Raw genomic sequence first — 18,896 nt, forward strand, 5'->3', positions numbered from 1 at the left:
TTATCGACTATGAACAATGCTTTAAGCCCGCATCCTTGGCTGAATTGTCAGCGTAGTGGACTTAATTTCATAGGGCTCCGGCTGGGCCGGGATTTAAATCATGTTTGGGTATATTTTCCGGCTCGAGAACTGGGCATTTGTGTTTGCTTTAATTCAAGTCACCGACACACAAAATGTCACACTACTAACAACCACATAAAAACGTAATAGTGAATACATCTCTCCACATAGGGATGGTATCACGAAGAGCATCCAGAGCTTAATCTACATCAACCCTGGTTCCAGATAACTGAGAAAACGGTCAGACTGGGCGAGTTGGCCGTGCGTTTACAGTCACGCAGCTGTGAGCTTGCATCCGGGAGATAGTGGGTTCGAATCCCTCTGTGTCGGCAGCCCTGAAGATGGTTTTCCATGGTTTCCCATTTCCACACCAGGAAAATGCTGGGGCTGTACCTTAATTAAGGACACGGCCGCTTCCCTCCCTTCCCTATCCCATCGTCACCATAAGACCTATTTGTGTCGGTGCGACGTGAAGCAACTAGCATTAAAAGGTCAGAAATATAGAAGAAACATCATCCATGTCTGTCTGTCTGTCTGTTAGGTCATCAGCCCAGAGGCTGGTTGGATCCTCAAATAGCACCACCAAAGGTTATGCGGTTATAAGGAAACCCCAAAAACCAATGGCAGCACCAAAATGAGGCGTACTAGGCAAGATGAGGAGCGGGGTAGTTTGCCATTGCTTTCCTCACTGGGTCAGAAAGTACTATTGCAGCACGACTGACCCTATGAGCAGCACCTTTCGTGACACTCAGATGCACTAGTCGTGCTCTGAATGTCATTACTCAGCACTACCCATACCCCAGCAACTTCCATATTGTCACAGCCATGGATGTTGACTGGGACTTCGGTGGAAGCTACACTTTACTCTGGCCTGTGCCAAGAGATGGATGCAAAAGTACTGCATCCATCAAGAAATGACAGCAGGCAGCACATGATCCATATGAACTAATAAAGAATGTGTCAAATACTGAAGAAAATGTTATGATAAATCTTAAGCTTATAACCACTCAAATTTAGAAGTAGGCTATTTCAACATTTATAATATTAAGACAAGTCATGTGTCGGGAGATAGGAACATGATTTTACGTTTGTCCTTTTGTCCTCTTTCTATTGCTCCCTCTTTCCATACATTTACATAGTTTCTTCAGAGTGTAAATTTATACTGATACAGAATATCCATTGCCATATAGAATATCTTGGGTTGTACATACTGTTATTTTTGGAGTATGCTTGTTTAGTTTATATGTATGGAGAGTACATATTTCGGTTATGTAGACCAAAGTTATCGGCGAAATGTCACTGTAATATTTGTCCCAAATGGAACATTATAATTGCTTTTACATCAATAAAGTGAAAAGCCCGCCTGGTGGCCATGATCGTTAAGGCGCTGAAGTCTAAAAACGGTCTAACACCGAGGTTAGCCGGTTCGAGTCCCGTTGGTCGAAAAAATTTTCACCATCAGAATGTTGGCCGGCAGGGTAGGGGAGGTGGTGGTATACAATTTCTAATCACTAGATTGCGTGCCAAAAGCCTGGATTAAATTCCAAACCTCTCCGCAGTGCTCATATGGAGTGAGGGCATATGACGCTGTTGATGGTGATTCGTCCGTCGGATGGGGACGTTAAGCCTTGAGCAGACCCCTTGGTGCTATTCGACAGGAGTAGGCTATGTGCCGGCACCGGGTTTCACCCTCTCCCTACTATCATATATCACGTCATTCATTTCATCTCTCATTAACTCCTCTGATGAGGTTGACGTCAGGAAGGGCATCCGGTCATAAAAAAAACCGCCAAGACAAATTCATCTCACCTCATACCCGACCCCGTAGGGAAACGGGACAAGGGTTGGACAAACAAACATCAATAAAGTGAAAACTCCGCGGTAAATTCAGAAATACCGTCGTTACTAGAGAAATACGTATACATACTTACGGGCCGTAGACAGGACTCCTTTATGTTGTATTCCGCTGCTCGTGCCGTCTTTTGTTTCTTTCTTGAAGTCCAGGGCTTGCACCAACGAATGGGAGTGCTATGTCTGTGACTTGTCATTATCTTTGTCCATATGATTAGCGCGGGCAGTTCAAACAGCAAAATAGCATGACCCCTGGACCAATAAATATATTACTTGTTTGTTGAAAGGAAAATAGTATGATCCCTGGACCAATAAATATATCATTTAATGAATGAGTTAGGGCACAAAACGAATGAGCAACTATTATGGATGCATAATTTCCTACCTTACAACTATTTTTTCTGCTACGTCGCAGCGCTTCCGTATGTGTTTTGATTGTCTAACACTTTCATGTGTGATGTCTTTGCTCACTGAAGTTGTTTGCATTAATTAGGTGTCGTTTTTTTCATGTTGCAACGTGAAGAAAACGACGCCTAATTCAAACACCTTCAGTGAGCAAAGACATCACACACGAAAGTATTAGACAAACAAAACACATACGGATGCGCTGCGACGTAGTAAAGTATGTATCCATATCATTCTCTGCAAGTAAAATATTTCGTACTATTTCTTAATTTACCGCAGATTTTACACTTTATTTGAGTAAAATAATTATATTCCATTTGGAACAAATATCACAGTGATATTTCGCTGATACCTTTGGTCTACATAACCTATATTTCCGGCATGAATGTGTAATATAATAAATATGAATATCTTGAGAAGTAATAGAGATAATTATTGGCGGTTTATTTCTACAAGTAGAGAAGTTCAAAATGTTCTTTATATATCTAACGCACCTCGATATGCGCACTATTAATGATGCGACAGACGTGGAAACAGTATTACACCTTTCTCAGCTCGTTTTGTTGCTTTGAAAATATAGCATTTGCATCTAACGTGTGAATTTTTTATTAAGTATAAGCATGCCAACATACAGCTGGCCTGCGAGATAAGTGATGTTTTCGGCTGGAGTATCAACTGCGACTAAGCGACGATGTTCCCCACCTGCATATCAATCAGAACTGGCAGATCGCTTTCGATATCAGGCCACAACACCGAGCATGCTGACAAAGTGTGGGGAGGGGTGGAAGTGCAATACAGATTCGGCGTCTGTCGCACCACTAATGATGCGCATGTCGAGGTGTGTTAGAACCAAACTACCAATGATTCTCTTACTTCTAAATATATTAATTTTTATGTTATTATACATTCAAGCCAGACACGCTGTACGCGCTATTAATGTATCACGACAAAGGCTATTACACTTGTTGTTTAACGCCAAATATATGATTCAATGATTCATATGATTCAATGACCTGCCATTATGTTCGTCCTGTTGTGTGTTCCTTCTTCTTCCTATGATCTCTGTACATGACTTGATTGGACACGTGCTTGTTCCTTTCCAATAGTTATAAAATTAAGGCAATAGATTTCGTTTTCCATTTTATGTATTTGTACGGCACTAATAATTTGCCCAAGGAAAACATTTGAGAACGAATAACTTGGTAAGGAGTGAAAATAATTGAAAGATGGTGAAATATTTATTAAGAGCATGAAAAATAAACAATCCGTATATCTCACCAAAATTAAAATTTCCTTGAATATTTGTTAACTCTAACTCTATTCGTAGAGAAACATTTTAAATGGCACAGATTTTATTGGTTAAATTCAATTGTTTATTTTGAAAATGCTAGCTTTATATATTTATAAATTATTATATTTCAATACCCGTATGTGCTGTTTAATTCTGGCGAGTTCATTTTTATTTCGGAGAGGGGTTTGAATCCCCATAATCTCCCCCTGGGTATGGCCTTGACGTCAAGTAATTGATTAATTACCTGGTAATTCCTTAATTAAGGCCAAAGCTCCTTCCTTCCATACCCTAGGCATTTTCCGTCCTTGCGTTGCCGAAAACGTTCCTTGTATTTTTTTTTTTTGCTAGGGGCTTTACGTCGCACCGACACAGATAGGTCTTATGGCGACGATGGGATAGGAAAGGCCTAGGAGTTGGAAGGAAGCGGCCGTGGCCTTAATTAAGGTACAGCCCCAGCATTTGCCTGGTGTGAAAATGGGAAAACACGGAAAACCATTTTCAGGGCTGCCGATAGTGGGATTCGAACCTACTATCTCCCGGATGCAAGCTCACAGCCGCGCGCCTCTACGCGCACGGCCAACTCGCCCGGTCGTTCCTTGTATTAGAATGACGGTGAAACAGTGGCAAGAAGAGTTACCGCCCATCCCAAATTCAACACCAAATTCATTCACAGACCAATATTAAAACCGCAAGTGTTCTACCAATCGAAAACTATTTTCATACTCTCACCGTTAATAAAATGAAACTCAAAAGTATGCCTTCTATTCAGTCAGATGGATGACAAACTCCATTTGTACTGAAATCAATGAATATTGTATCCGGTTGCAAAACGTTAAATTTATTTTAATTTTTACAATTGACTTCGCGTCGCATCGTCACAGATAGGTCATATAGCAACTGTGGGATAGGAAATGGCTAGTAGTGGGAGGGAAGCGGCTGTGCCCTTGTTTAAGGTACAGCCCCAGCATTTGCCTGGAGTGAAAATGGGAAACCACGTGAAACCATCTTTAGAGCTACCGGCACTGAGGTCCAAACCCACTATCTCCCGAATGCAACCTCACAGCTGCACGCCTTTAACCGCACGGACAACTTGCTCGCTACATCAGAAATTAAATAGTTTAAAACTATACTCACAAGCGCCCTTGTTAACCAGAAAATATTAGTGTAAAATTGTACTAATATGACATCATTTTCTTTTTGTTATTGGAATAAAATCTACTTGTGTTTGTACGCCTAGTTTGGGTTTTCTTCCTGTGATCAAAATGGTGGTAACGAATTAATGCGCAACCATTCTACACTAAAAGGCACTGATAAATTCAGAGGGACAATAAAAATAATATTCGTAAGCTTGCATTTAGGGTATGATGGTTCCAAACTCCGTCGAAGATGAGTTTCCAATTTTCACGTCATCCAGATGGTGGGCAGATCATCTTCTCTCTCCTTTCCCACTGTTGCCAAACCTATGAAAGTTAATGCAACATTAAACAGTAAAAGGAAGTTACATCTCTAATATTACGTTTGCATGTACAGATTGAAGACGTAGCATTTGAACTATTATTAAAGAGGTAGTGAAGTAAAAGGTATAGAAAATACGCTAAACTAATGATTACTTGGCCTACTAGGGCCTGTTAGAAAATGAATTTTACTTAAAAACGATATCTTAGAATATTATTTAATTTCATTTAAATTATCTCAAGGTCACTCAAACTAATCAGTTCGTTATTTTAATTAATAATAATAATAATGATAATAATAATAATACCGGGAGTACACCTTCTTCGGCCAGTTAAACTGTGCGCCTTCTATAAGGCCATCTAGGTGATCTGCCTTGAACTGATGTAGTACACGAGAGTTTGGTTTTCAATTGTTACATATCTGTACCATCGGTCTAAGTGCCCCTCTGGTGTGATCAACAATATTTAATTCTTAAGGGATCAACAATACTTAATTCTTAAGGAAGGATAGATTTTTACAATTGGCTAACCTTAATTTTTGAAGATTGTTTTGTTCATGTATCAAAGTTGCCAACAATTCTGCTGGTTCCTTCTCCAATCAGAATGTTGCAAAACATTTTCTCTAGCCAATTAAAATCGGGTGTGTGTACGGAATCTAGCCTATCAGTAAGGAGTTCTGGAATCTTCCCCTCAAAAATACCATAAAGGCTGGGCGCTTTAGGGTCGAATTGTCTTCTTCATTGCTCCAATTAATTGAGTTCGGCGTATCATAACGAAAGCGGAGGCCACGGGCGGAGTTGGGAAGGCCCAGCAAAGCAAACAAACCAAGTGATACCTCCTGCAGATAGCGTGAGGGGAAGGTTTCAACCTCTTTTATTTCATGTAAATTTCTAAATCTGGTGGTTTAAATGTAGAATTTTCGGCCAGACTGAAGACTTTTTCTATTTCCTACTGGAAAATATGTAATAGAAGGGAACAAAGAGTGATTACCCTCTGTTGATTCCCATTCAACTTGGTACGGGGTGACTAAAGTTTCTAAAATTCTAAAATTCTTAACACTCTTTCGGTATTTAATGTTTATCATTTAGTCACCCCGCTGTAGAATACGCTTAGTGAGCCCACTTAGGGTTTTCTGTATAGATGGAGTGCAAGTGTTTCGCCTCCTTTGCATATTGTTTACGGCCAACCATCCTTTCCTTTTTACATTACGGCCATCTAGTATGGGCTCTCATGCCCCTGTAAATTGATTTTGGTATGTAGAATTGTTTCTGGTGTGAAGTTCCCTGGAGAAACAGGAGATTATAAATTGTTCAGCAATAGATAAGCCCACCTCCGGGCTACCATGTGTAAATTCTTTAATTAAGGACAACCAATAGGTTGTAAGTGCGCAATTAGAAAGTGATGTCTCTGCGAGAGTGGGCTATGGTATGGAGTAGTTGGAGCGCAGACTCCCCTGTAGTGTATAGGATAGGAGCAAATCCTGCTCTTGTAAATTTGGTACTTGCCAAGAGCAATTCAGCTCTTTTCCGTGTGAATTAGCATTTGTAATTCTCTCAAGTTTTGTACCTGATTTTTGGACTTCAATTCATTGTTGTTGGATCTGACGATCTCAAATTGTTGTTTTTCTTTCATATTTTCATTTATCTATTTTTACATTAGAAGAAAGGAAAGAAATAAGATTTCAAATTTATTGTGTTAAGTTATGCTCTAGTTAATTCCTTGTCCACCCATTCACCCCTAACGCTTCTTACTCCTCTGTGAGCCACAAAAACAACGTAATAATAATATATCTTACCCCTTAGACCTGTTTCCAGTAAAAATTGACTGCTATCCAGTTGGGAGTGTGTGGAAATTGTTAGCAGCACTGGAAATTCCTTTCTCGTGGTTTAACTACGATGATAGATACCGTATTTACATAGAACATTTCAAGAGTAATTACACTGCTGAATTTTCTGAATGGTCTATCACAACAGAAAAATTTACTTCTTGTTTAGATGGATTATAATCTCGTGATCAGGGCATTGATTCGTTCTTTGCATGCTTTAATAATTATTTGAACTTTGATGATGAACCCTTTGTGAAGCTTATTTCTGCCTTCTGTAGTTCATCTTCTTATGCAAGAAAAAACATACTCGTCACGCATAAAAGTAATTAAAGCCCTAGGTCTGCCAAGATGACTGCTGCCCAGCCAGAAGGTCTGGTCAGGGTGAGTACGTTCTCAGTTGTTTTTATTGGCTTCCACGACCGTCCCTACTACCTCTCATATCAGCCAATTCTTCTGTTCGTTTCATGAGGCTGAGGGAACCCCGTTCCAGTATAATTTCAGAATTAAAATCCCCGGCAATCGAAACCAGAACATTCGAGTACAAGGCACACCACGACGCTGTCATCTTCCTATTCAAATGCACATCATTTTGCACCTCACAACGGTAAATTTCCCGTCGTTCTTATGTGGACATGTTTTTCCTAACAGCTAACATGCACATGCGAACTATACGCCATGTGGTGCTGTCAAAGACATTGTGCTGTACTGATCTCGAAGTGAGAGAGGCTTATCTTAGGTAACAGAGATGAAATGTCTTAACATGTGGCATTCCCCTCGCACCATCAATGATGTAGTACGCCCTAGAGTCAAAATTAGTAATGAGAGGATTAAAGTATTGTTGAATTAGTGTATTTTCATGAATGTTACGTGTTCATACTGTATGTGACCAACTAAATAAAAATTATTTATTATCATGTAAGTAGTAATATATGTTGTCAGAATAATATCCATTAAACCCTCTGAACCTGTGTCATCATCGAGGTTTTAAACCTCGTAACTGAATGCCGCAAAACGACAAAACGAAGATAGCGGATCGGGTTCCAGCATTATTAATAAATAATTAGTCAGCCTATAAGCCAATAACTCTACATAAAAGAGATTAAATTGGAATACAATACGTTCATAATAATGCGACAACTTAAATACAGAGTAATCTATGTAATTTATGTAGCATTACCTAATGCCTGTTACTGAATTAAACACATGGATTATTGTGTGATTATAATCACGTTTGCTTCATCACGATGACAAGCGAAATTTTCTAGCATGTAACTTCGTTCACAGGTACAGATTTTTCTTCATCAATCTCTATATTATTGGAAATATAATACGATTATAACAGTAATAATCGATGGGGAAATAATACAGCCAATTGGCCTAGATGAAGAAGTAAACAAAAATAGAGCTTAGACAATGAAATTGGCTCTTCAATTAACAAACTATATTTACTACAAAAATCACTCTCAGCTAAAACTAAAATCCAACATTACAACACAGTCATAAAACCGGAATACCTTTATGCAGTTGAATGTTCAGTCTTAAACAAAAAAGGAGAATTTGAAGAATTAGAGACAAATGAAATGAAATGAAAGTACTAAGGAAGATACTTTGACCAAGAAACTTTGGGACTACTTGGATAAGAAGAATGAATGAAGAAATAAAATAAAGGAAAAAGACAGGAAGTGTACAACTGTCTGGACGGATTAACGAAGAAAACATTTTTTTGCTATTTGCTTTACGTCGCACCGACACGGATAGGTCTTATGGCGACGATGGGATAGGAAAGGCCTAGGACTGGGAAGGAAGTGGCCGGGGTCATAATTAAGGTTCAGCACCAGCATTTGCTTGGTGTGAAAATGGGAGACCAAGGAAAACCATCTTCGGGGCTGCCGACAATGGGGTTCGAACCCACTATCTCCCGGATGCAAGCTCACATCTGCGCGCCCCTAACCGCACGGCCAACTCGCCCGGTAAGAAAAGAAGAGAGTGGAAGGATGAAGAAATAATGGAATTACTGAGAAAGGAATAATTTACGGTACCCAGCAGCAAGTATCTAACATCGGCATGATATTATCGGGTGATTTCCTAACGTCGCCATCTTGCGGTACCAACATTGCGTGCCACGCGCCTCACAGTGTTAGCACATCGAGCAGGGTGCCCTTTAAAACATTCATCTCAGTGATTTATATGATTATATGGTGAAAAAATAAACTCACTTTTGAGGAGATTGCGGACCCAATAAATTGTTGTGAAATGTAGAAAAAAATGGCTTCAAAATTATCGAATCATATTCCAAAGGATACAGTGGCCTGTTAGTTTTTCTAAAGGTTCAAAATCACCCATGCCTATCGTAAAAAAACTTATCGGTAGCTTCTCAAAATTAAAGCCGCGGAGCATAATGAGGCGAATTCCGTGCTACTGGAGCCCTAGTAAATCACATCTACTACTCCAGTGGTAGTAAATTATTTGTAACTCGTGGATAGGAATGATTTTCACCTTGATGTGATGGAGAGGTTCCGGGGCACTCACAGAAGCGTATAAGACTCTATGCGGTAAAAACAAAGATTTAAATTTCGCCCGTAATATTGACGTAAGTCTCTTTCCATATGTATGGTACTTCTCATATCACAGACCAACTGTACTCTACATCGACTATTTCTTGTAGATTTGTAAATTTGTTTAGAATGTTAATAATAACGCTTGAGACTCATAGAGACTGGAGATCTTATTTCGAATATACCTTTCACATATAACGTATTCTACGTCAAAATTTGCGATCGTCACCCCGACAAAGACCCGTTCTATTTTCTACTTTATGTTATATGAAAGTAATTGTGACCTTAAAAAGATCAAAATAAGCATAAAAACTAATTTATGTAAACCATACTGTAAATGAAAATAATCTATCTCTATTACATTAAATTAACGGAATTATATTACATACGTTACCGTTGAAGAAGATGAGAAATGTTTGTATATATAAAACCAAACCAAACCCCATGGCACTACAGCCCTTGAAGGGCCTTGGCCTACCGAGCGACCGCTGCTCAGCCCGAAGGCCTGCAGATCACGAGGTGTCGTGTGGTCAGCACGACGAATCCTCTCGGCCGTTATTCTTGGCTTCCTAGACCGGGGCCGCTATCTCACCGTCATATAGCTCCTCAATTCTAATCGCGTAGGCTGAGTTGACCTCGAATCAGCCCTCAGGTCGAGATAAAAATCCCTGACCTGGCAGAGAATCGAACCCGGGGCCTCCGGGTAAGAGGCAGGCACGCTACCCCTACACCACGGGACCGGCCCTTTGGACATATAGCTCTACTTATATGCGGATGATATACGGTCTTCAAATGGCTGTCTGTTAATTACGATGTATGGCGGATTTTTACATATTTTTGGAGCGGAGAAAATTTTCCATCATAGTTAAACATGCTCATTATGTTTGCTGCATGACTTTGAATATACGGAGAGGTCTTATGAGGGATAAATATAGACTGAAACTATAAATCGTTAATTGTTTTATATTTCTCCAAACGAAAGTAATTACATTCGTGATACGCCACGACACTGAGGTAGTAGACAACCTAGGAAGGTAAGTGCATCATACTTTGTTGTCACTCCCAGTGCTTTGAGTAGGAGCAGAATGTCCTCTTCCGGACGGAGCTCCATTTGATGCCTTAACATTTTCACCCACTGGTGCGATATGATACTGATTAGCATAGTATGGGCAGCAGTACAGTTTCCTTTCCCAAGCCAATGTCTTACTTATCAAGTACTATAAAGGAGGCATAGTCTGTTACAACTAGTCATTAACCGAAGTCTTACGAGGAACCCACCCCACTGGAGGTAGGGAGGCACAATATTGTTGGTATCATTGTAAGCACGGTCACAGAGGTCCCGGGATCTATTCTCTCAGTTAAAACTCATTTATAATTGACAGCTGAATAAACCGCTCATTTTTCTTATTGTTCGCATTCAACGTAATAAAAGAATGAGTTACTAGAGACTCTGCATGGATTAAATTTGTTCATGTTATAAAAATGACTTTCCTGGTGATACTAAATATTTTATTGACCATCTTATTCTGAGTCTAATTTGTTCATGCGGCAAAAGTGAATGTTATTGTAGCACTTATTTCCTACTCTCAAAATATTACTGTCCGCTAATAGTTGTATTATGAATAAAACTGTGGTGTCCATGTTGTGAAAATAATTGTCACATGTTTACAAAGGTAACATTTATGGGAGAGACAAAAACTATAAATAGTGAGTGAAATTATAAAAATTTCACTTTTACATTCCTTGTAACATGTAAAGACTCATTTACATCAGACTGATTTCAGAATCCATCAATTAACTGTAGAGAATTTCTCAGGAGATATGAGTTTCCTTAATGAAGTTAGTTTCCTCGTAAATTAAACACACATTTTTCTTCCCTGTGTTTTTCAATTCCTCTTTATCTATAATGTGGCAGTTTAACTTCTCTTTTCAACAGTGCTATGAAATTTAAATAACGAAGTATTAAAAACCCAAACAACATGCATAATTTGTTTTAATAACTAATATTTTTTCATTATATCTTTTATTACCACTTCGAGAAATTTATTCTCTAATATCACAATATTGTAACGTAAGCTTACAAACTTTATACACCGACTGCTTTTCGCATTAAAATAAAAAGTAATATTAAATGACTCGTCTTTCAGAGGATCAGCATATTTCTCCTGATAGTGCTTCTTTCTTAGTAGTTGTCTGATATTCGAAGTGTTATGGTAGAAACTTTGGTGTTCGTCACCCAGAGACTGGACGACTTTCCTTATGACATCGATCTTCCTAATATTAATTGGCAGCCAGACGTAGCTGTGGTCTCCCAATACTGCGTAGTGATGTCACGGGTCGCCGCCTGAACACGTCCTTGGTCCATGAGCTTCTATCATGTCTTGTAACATATCCTGCCCATATCCATATACGCTGGATGACGTCAGTATGCGGGTTCTCCTGAGAATTTGTTTGTTTGTTTGCTTGTTTGTTTGTTTGTTTGTTTGTTTGTTTGTTTGGTATCTGGCTCCTCTCCATAACTTGCAGTCTATTGGCATTATGTTGCGTTAGTAGGGCTGTTTCCGGACCATACATAATGGATGGATGGATAGGCATTGAATACATTCTTCTTAAGGTTCATTGGTATCCTTACACTTCCAGGATGAAGCCAAGCTTTCCAAAAACATGCTTAAATTCACTGTTTTCGTTACTTCCGTCCATGATCCTTCTTCCCAAGCTTGAGTTTGTGTCTCAGACACACATATTCATCGACCTGCTTAGGAGTTCGACCTTCAGCGATGGTGAGGATGCCACCTGTACTCACCACTTTGTTCTTTAGCAGGTTCATCTTCTAGCTTCGAGGCTTAATTCAGTTTTTTGAGCATATGACTGTCATTGTTGTGGATCACTTGTGAACAGGATGACGTCATTCGTCAACTGCGGATGGTTGAGGAAGTCCTTAGAAATGCTGATCACCTTTCCTTCCTATAGAGACCTTTTGGAATCACCCTGGCAAAGGCCTTTGTTGACTGGTATTCTCTCCGTCAGCCCAACTTCATCCACTTTCGCGTGGTGACTGGCACTCCCGTGGAAGCTTCTTATGAGATATATATTGTTGATTGCTTGATACACTAAGTTATTTAGGAAGAACTGACACTGGCAAAGATCCACTGCAAGAAACTAAGTCGATGGCTTCTTACACATTAGATTAAGAAACCTACAGTTCTTCTTCTTGTTGTACCATATCTTCGTCGGATTCATGAAGACGATCTGGTTCTTGTTCTCAGCAACTCGGAAAAGAGTGGGGGTACTGAACCCATACAATTCTTGTAGATTCCGTAGCCAAGATATTCTCCTTCTTACCTTACTTCTCCTTCCTTTAGGTTCACCTTTAAGGTAAGCTGAAGGTGTCTATATTTAGCATTTAAAATGATATGGCCAAAATACTCAAGCTTCTTCATCTAGCTCTTTGTTTAGGTGTAGGAATTCTTCATCGTTATGTAGTCCGGCTCCATGGCTAAATGGTTAGCGTGCTAGCCTTTGGTCACAGGACCCGGGTTCGATTTCCGGCAGGGTCGGTTAATTTCTCTGGCACGGGTACTGGGTGTGTGTGTGTGTCGTCTTCATCATCATTTCATCCTCATCACGACGCGCAGTCGCCTACGGGTGTCAAATCACGAAACCTGCACCTGGCGAGCCGAACATGTACTCGGACACTCCCGACAATAAAAGCCATACGCTATTTCATTTCATTGTTACGTATTCTGTCAATCTATGCTATTGTGAGCAGGCGTCGTTAGCACCACATCTTTAAGGATCGAAGTTGTTTGGTGGTGTTCTCTGTTAGGGTCCAAGGCTTAGCACCGTAAAGTACGACGGGGAATACGTAACAGCGAAGTAAACCGTGACTGAGATTAATAATCCAGTCCCTGTTATAGAGGAGTTTGCTCATTCTCTTGAATACAGTCCTTGCCTGTTTCATCCGGGACCTAATTTTGACAGAATTGTTCCAGCTGTGATTAAGTACGCAGCCAAGATACTTAAAGCGTTGGACTTGCTCAAGTGATATGCAAGCTACTGCCAAGTTAAGAGGTTGAATGACATGTTTGCTTACGATCATTCCTTTGGTCTTTTTCACGTTTAAACGCAAACCTACTGCAGCACTATGTTCGACCACACAGTTTATTAATGTTTGTGGACCTTCAGTACTTTTTGCAAGCAGAATAGTATCATCTGTACATCGTAGGTTATTTATTGTGATTCCATTAACAACGATGTCTCTTGTTTCCCTTTCATTGCTTCAGAAAATGCCCTTTCAGAGTAGATATAGAATCCTTGCTTTATTTTAGTAACTGATTTGGTCCGATTCCAATGCAGGTTTGCATAATTCGGTTACCTTTTCCATCCAGTCTAATATAATATAGGGTATGCAGTTACGTTTCACATGGTTGAAAGTTTTTCTCGTAATCGATAAATGAAGTTTATACGTCCATAGGCATATCTACGTATCTTTGCATCAAAACCTGCATTCTCAAAAATTCCTTTCTGGTGGCAAATCGATAACGGAATTCAAACTGGGTGCTACCTATGTATGATTCAAATTTGCTGTATATTCTTGCATGTATTACTTTTAGAAAGATTTTGAGAACATGGCTCATTAGGCTTATGATTCTGTAATCTCCATGAAATCTAGCCGTTGGTTACTTAGAAATAGAGAGGATATTCTGTGACTGGTCCTCTTTAACAATTTTTAATATTTTATACGGGTATACTATCAGTTCCAGATGCATTTCTTCACACTTTCTGAGCTCATATTCTAGTTCCTAGCGAGTTATTAATTGTCCTTCACCTGTGTCACAATCAGAAGGCCATGGTCCCCATTTTCTTCATGTTCGATGATGGCCTTACCTTAATTGTTTTATAAGAGTCATTTGTCCTCCTAGTATGTAATCCTGCAGTTTTTTAGCCTGTTTGTGTATGTTAAAACTGTCATTCTTAGATTCACATTCATCTATTTCCTTACACTATTTACCCAGCCATTCAGTTCTTGCCATTATAATCATTTGCGGATTTTGGTCTGGAGTTCTTTATATTTTTCCAAATTCTTGCTGTAAAAAATTGCTTTACGTCGCCCCTACACAGATAGGTCTTATGGCGATAATGGGATAGAAAAGGCCTAGGACTGGGAATGAAGCGAACGTGGCCTTAATTAAGGCCTGGCGTGAAAATAGGAAACCACGGAAAACCATCTTCAGGGCAGCCGACAGTTCAGTTCGAACCCACTACCTCCCGGATGCAAGCTCGCAACTGCGCGGCCCTAACCGCACGGCCAACTCGCCCGGTATTCTTGCCTTTTACCAGCCTCCGGCCTTCCATAAAATCAAAGATTTCGTCTGTCTTTCACGTGTATTCTGTAACCTGCAGTTAGTATTCTATTATATAATTTGCTGAATAACAATGTTATTATAATAATTGGGATTACTGCTACCTTAGTATTTTACTCATATAATATTTCCCTGTGATAAGTGATATAAGTAATGAGTGGGTCTTGTGAATCTACCTGTAGTATCAAAGCTACATTGTTCCATCGGAAGTTTCCTAATTGGCTACACGAATAGAGCACTGGCTAATTACTGCTTCGGCGCACTAATTGGTGAACAACTCCAATTAAGTCGTCAGGAGTGTGTAGAGAAGATTATCCATCGAAATATTACGGGCAATAGATCCAAATTATGACTAAGTGTTATTTCAACTAATATCTACTTCACTGCGAGGCTGTCCATTTATATCACTGTTAGTGCTCGTCGTAGCGGCTAGCCACATACTCAGCTTTATGGGAGGAAGTGAATGGCCAGTGATGAGTTGCGCGAGTGCTAGAGCACTGACCTTGTGAGCTCAAGTTAACGGGTTCTAATCCGGCTTAGATCGGTCGTATTTGAAGTTGTTCAAATACGTCAGCCTCATGTCGGTAGATTTACCGACACGTAAATATACCCTTCTGCGACATAATTCTTACACCTGCGCGTTTCCTAAAGCCGTAAACGTAGTTATTGTGACGTAAAGACAGTGACATCATTAGTATTATAATTATAATTATTATTATTATTATTATTATTATTATTATTATTATTATTATTATTATTATTATGTGCGTATGGACCTAATGGAACACGTAAAGCTCTAACGATTCTGTTTTCTGAGTTGCCAAACAGCTCTCATCCTTTCTCGGTGGATCCTTTTTCGTTCTTCTGCCCACCTTGCTCCAGTCTTCTTTTCACTTCCTTCTCTGGTCGCACTTTCCATCCATTAATATATTTTTCTATAAAGGTTTCTGTCCGTGGTGTCATTTCAGTTCATATGGGCTTTTTACAGATCCTTCTTCACTTCCAGTACCCATGGAATATTTTTTTAGATGTTTTATGTAGGCGAGAATCTTGTGTGTCAGTCTACTTGCCGGCAGTCTGCGGACGTGCCCATAAAATTTCAGACGTCTTTTGCGGATGTCTGCTGCAATGTTGGAAAGCTCTTCTGTCACTTTGTGTGACCTCGGTCTATATCCATCTTCTGTTTTTGAGGGCCGAGAATTTTCCTCAGGATTTTTCTTTCTTCTTTTAAAATATTTTCTAAGTCAACTTTCCCATTTAGGGTAAGGGTCTCGCTGGCATACATTATTATTATTATTATTATTATTATTATTATTATTATTATTATTATTATTATTATTATTATTATTATTATTATTATTATTATTATTATCCGTTCGATGCAGTAATTTTGTATACTTTCTTCGTTACGTCTCTTATGGCCGGAGAACAAAAGAGAAATATAAATGCAGAGCATCAATATCGTTCTCATGTCATTACAGTAGTTTAGTTGCCTTGGTCCATCTCTGGATAGATGCTCTGTTCAAAGTAGTTTTGGTCTTCTGATGTAGGCTAGAGAAGCCGCCTGTATACGGAGGTTAGCGATCCACGTAGTCTGCTCTTATCTTTACATTGCACTGAACCGTTACTATGTTACTATGTGAATTTATAGGGGTATCATGAATGAAGTGGTTTCCCGTTGCCTTCTGCATCCTGATGCCGTTGACTAAAATTTGTTTTAGGGACAATTTCTTGCCTCCAGAATAATGGAGTGTCCTGACCTATATCTTCTCATCCAATCTCAGGGAAACTTTGGCACTTGGTATAGAGGATCTCCTTATACCGGTAGACACTCGGTCCCTACGCAGTTTGCCCGCCCTAAAGACATCTGACTAAGTAAGGGCAGAAGGCGCAGATGAACAATACAAACTCTGTGGCCTAGGCAACGCAGAACATGAAGAGTAGTGTCTTCATCTGTATCATGGTTTTCATGGCATTGGTTTTAAGGCATGCGAAATGGTCGATACTTACGGTGGTGTGATCGACGAAAATAACCAGTTGACATTCTAAGTTGTTAGGCATAGATATCAAGGATAATTAAATAAAAAACCACCTATTCAATACTTTCCATAGATATTCATTCACAAAATAAAACTTCTTATTAGAGTTTTTAGATTTCGCTGAATTCTCGTGGTTGGATCTTTGTTGACTATTGTGTAGGCCTATATTTTGTCCTTAAAAAAGTCTTCTGTTTTTTGAATGTATGTGTTTTGATCTAGGAGAACTGTGGATCCTCCTTTGTCCGCTTTTGTGACAATAATGTTGTTGTCGTCTATTTTCTTTTTTACGTTCTGGATCGATTTTTTGTGGTCGAAATTTGAATATGCGTTTATTTCTTCCGCTAGTTTTGGTAGTTTCTTTTTTACCTCAAATCTGGTATCATTTTGTGTTTCTAAAGGGAGTTTAGAAATGTTAGCCTCGATCTCAGCTACTGTGTTGATAATATCCGTTTCTTTTTTCTTGCTAGGCCAGTTATGTTTTAAGCCTTTATTCAAGATCCCCATTTCTTCTTCAGAGAACTGTACGTCTGTCAAATTAACTACTGTGGGTGTATTGTTCTGTGAGGGAGCCGCTTTTTGCGTGTCTGAACTGCGTTTTGGTAATCGTGATTGGGATGCTTTTAATTGAGATAGTTTCTTGTCGAGAGTAACTTGCTTCCTATCCAATAAAGCAATCAGTTTATTGTCCACATGTAACTGGAAAGAGTTCCATTCTAACGGATGTAAAGCCTGAGCTAACGCTAAATGAACTCTATATAACTGCAGATTTAAAAGCGACTTCTTTTTATATGACGCTTTAATTTCATTTCTTAACCAAATGTTGTTGACCTTGTTTTGAACTCTAATCAAACTTTGGTTAGATAAGTTTGAGAGTTGTTACTTGTAATTCTAAGTTGTGTTGACAATATGAAAATGACTGATTTGCGAGCACATTAATAACACCATTCATTCAGTAGCCAGTGTGATGAATGGTGTGAAAATGTCACTCATATAATTTAAGTAGGCCAGTAGACTAATAGGAAAAAGCAATTTCTGTCTCCATAGTGAAGCTGTTTCACTTCTCATTTCCCTTCATGTGATAGCTAATGATGAACCTAATGGAGGATGTAACATCTTTCGGGCTGAAAACTCGACATGCATACAGTGGACATTGAAGTAGGAATTTTAATGACGTTTGATTTGTTTTTGACGTGAAGTACACGTACAAGAACAGTATTCAAGAGAAAGTAAATAAAGGCCAGTGTACGCGAATACAAAAGCCTGACCTCAGACTGATTCATGGAATCAGAGTTATTTGAGCTTTCTTTTCACCTGTGTTCATGATTCCGCACGAAAATCCTGGACTTCTAAGTATTTATACTAGTCTACACTATGTCTTTAATCGTTTATCGAAATTTCGTTTCGATGTACCGGTACTTACATTTGAAGAAGTAATGTCACGGTACCTTTTTATTTTTGACTAAAATTCTTAATTTTGCTATCTGTAATACTGAACGCCATCCTTCAGATTGTTGTGCTTATATGCCTTATCAATTCATAGATCATGTATTATGAAGCATCTGTTAACGCGTGCCGTCATGTCGGCGGTTTACTTTTTACTGTAGCACTGGTGTACTTGACAAATATGTCTTTCTCCTTTGTAATGGAATTATGTATTTTTTTCATTGGTCATTAGTCATTATATATCACGTCATATTCTCCACGTCAACGGCAACTTAGTTTCCCATTGGTACGGAATGACGTCATGTATCCCTGCGCGGATTTCTTCTTGACTATTTGCCTTGCGAATGGCTATGTAATTTAATTTAATTTAAGTTACATTCTTCCTCATTCTTCTTCTTCTTCTTTGTCGTTTAGGCCTACTGAGGACCACGGGGCTCGTATCTACTCTTGGGTAAAGTTGTTGCGTTCTTCTTCTTTCAATACTCCTTCATTTGCTGACTATGAGCCAGCTTTCTGTCCTCGGTCCACTTAGTTCCTGTAGTCTTCTTACTTGTAAGGGACGTTGGGAATACTCCGTGTCGGATGGCTTGACGGAACAGTAGTCGGTCTT

Source organism: Anabrus simplex, chromosome 1 (assembly GCF_040414725.1).
Source record: "Anabrus simplex isolate iqAnaSimp1 chromosome 1, ASM4041472v1, whole genome shotgun sequence".
NCBI lineage: Eukaryota > Metazoa > Arthropoda > Insecta > Orthoptera > Tettigoniidae > Anabrus > Anabrus simplex.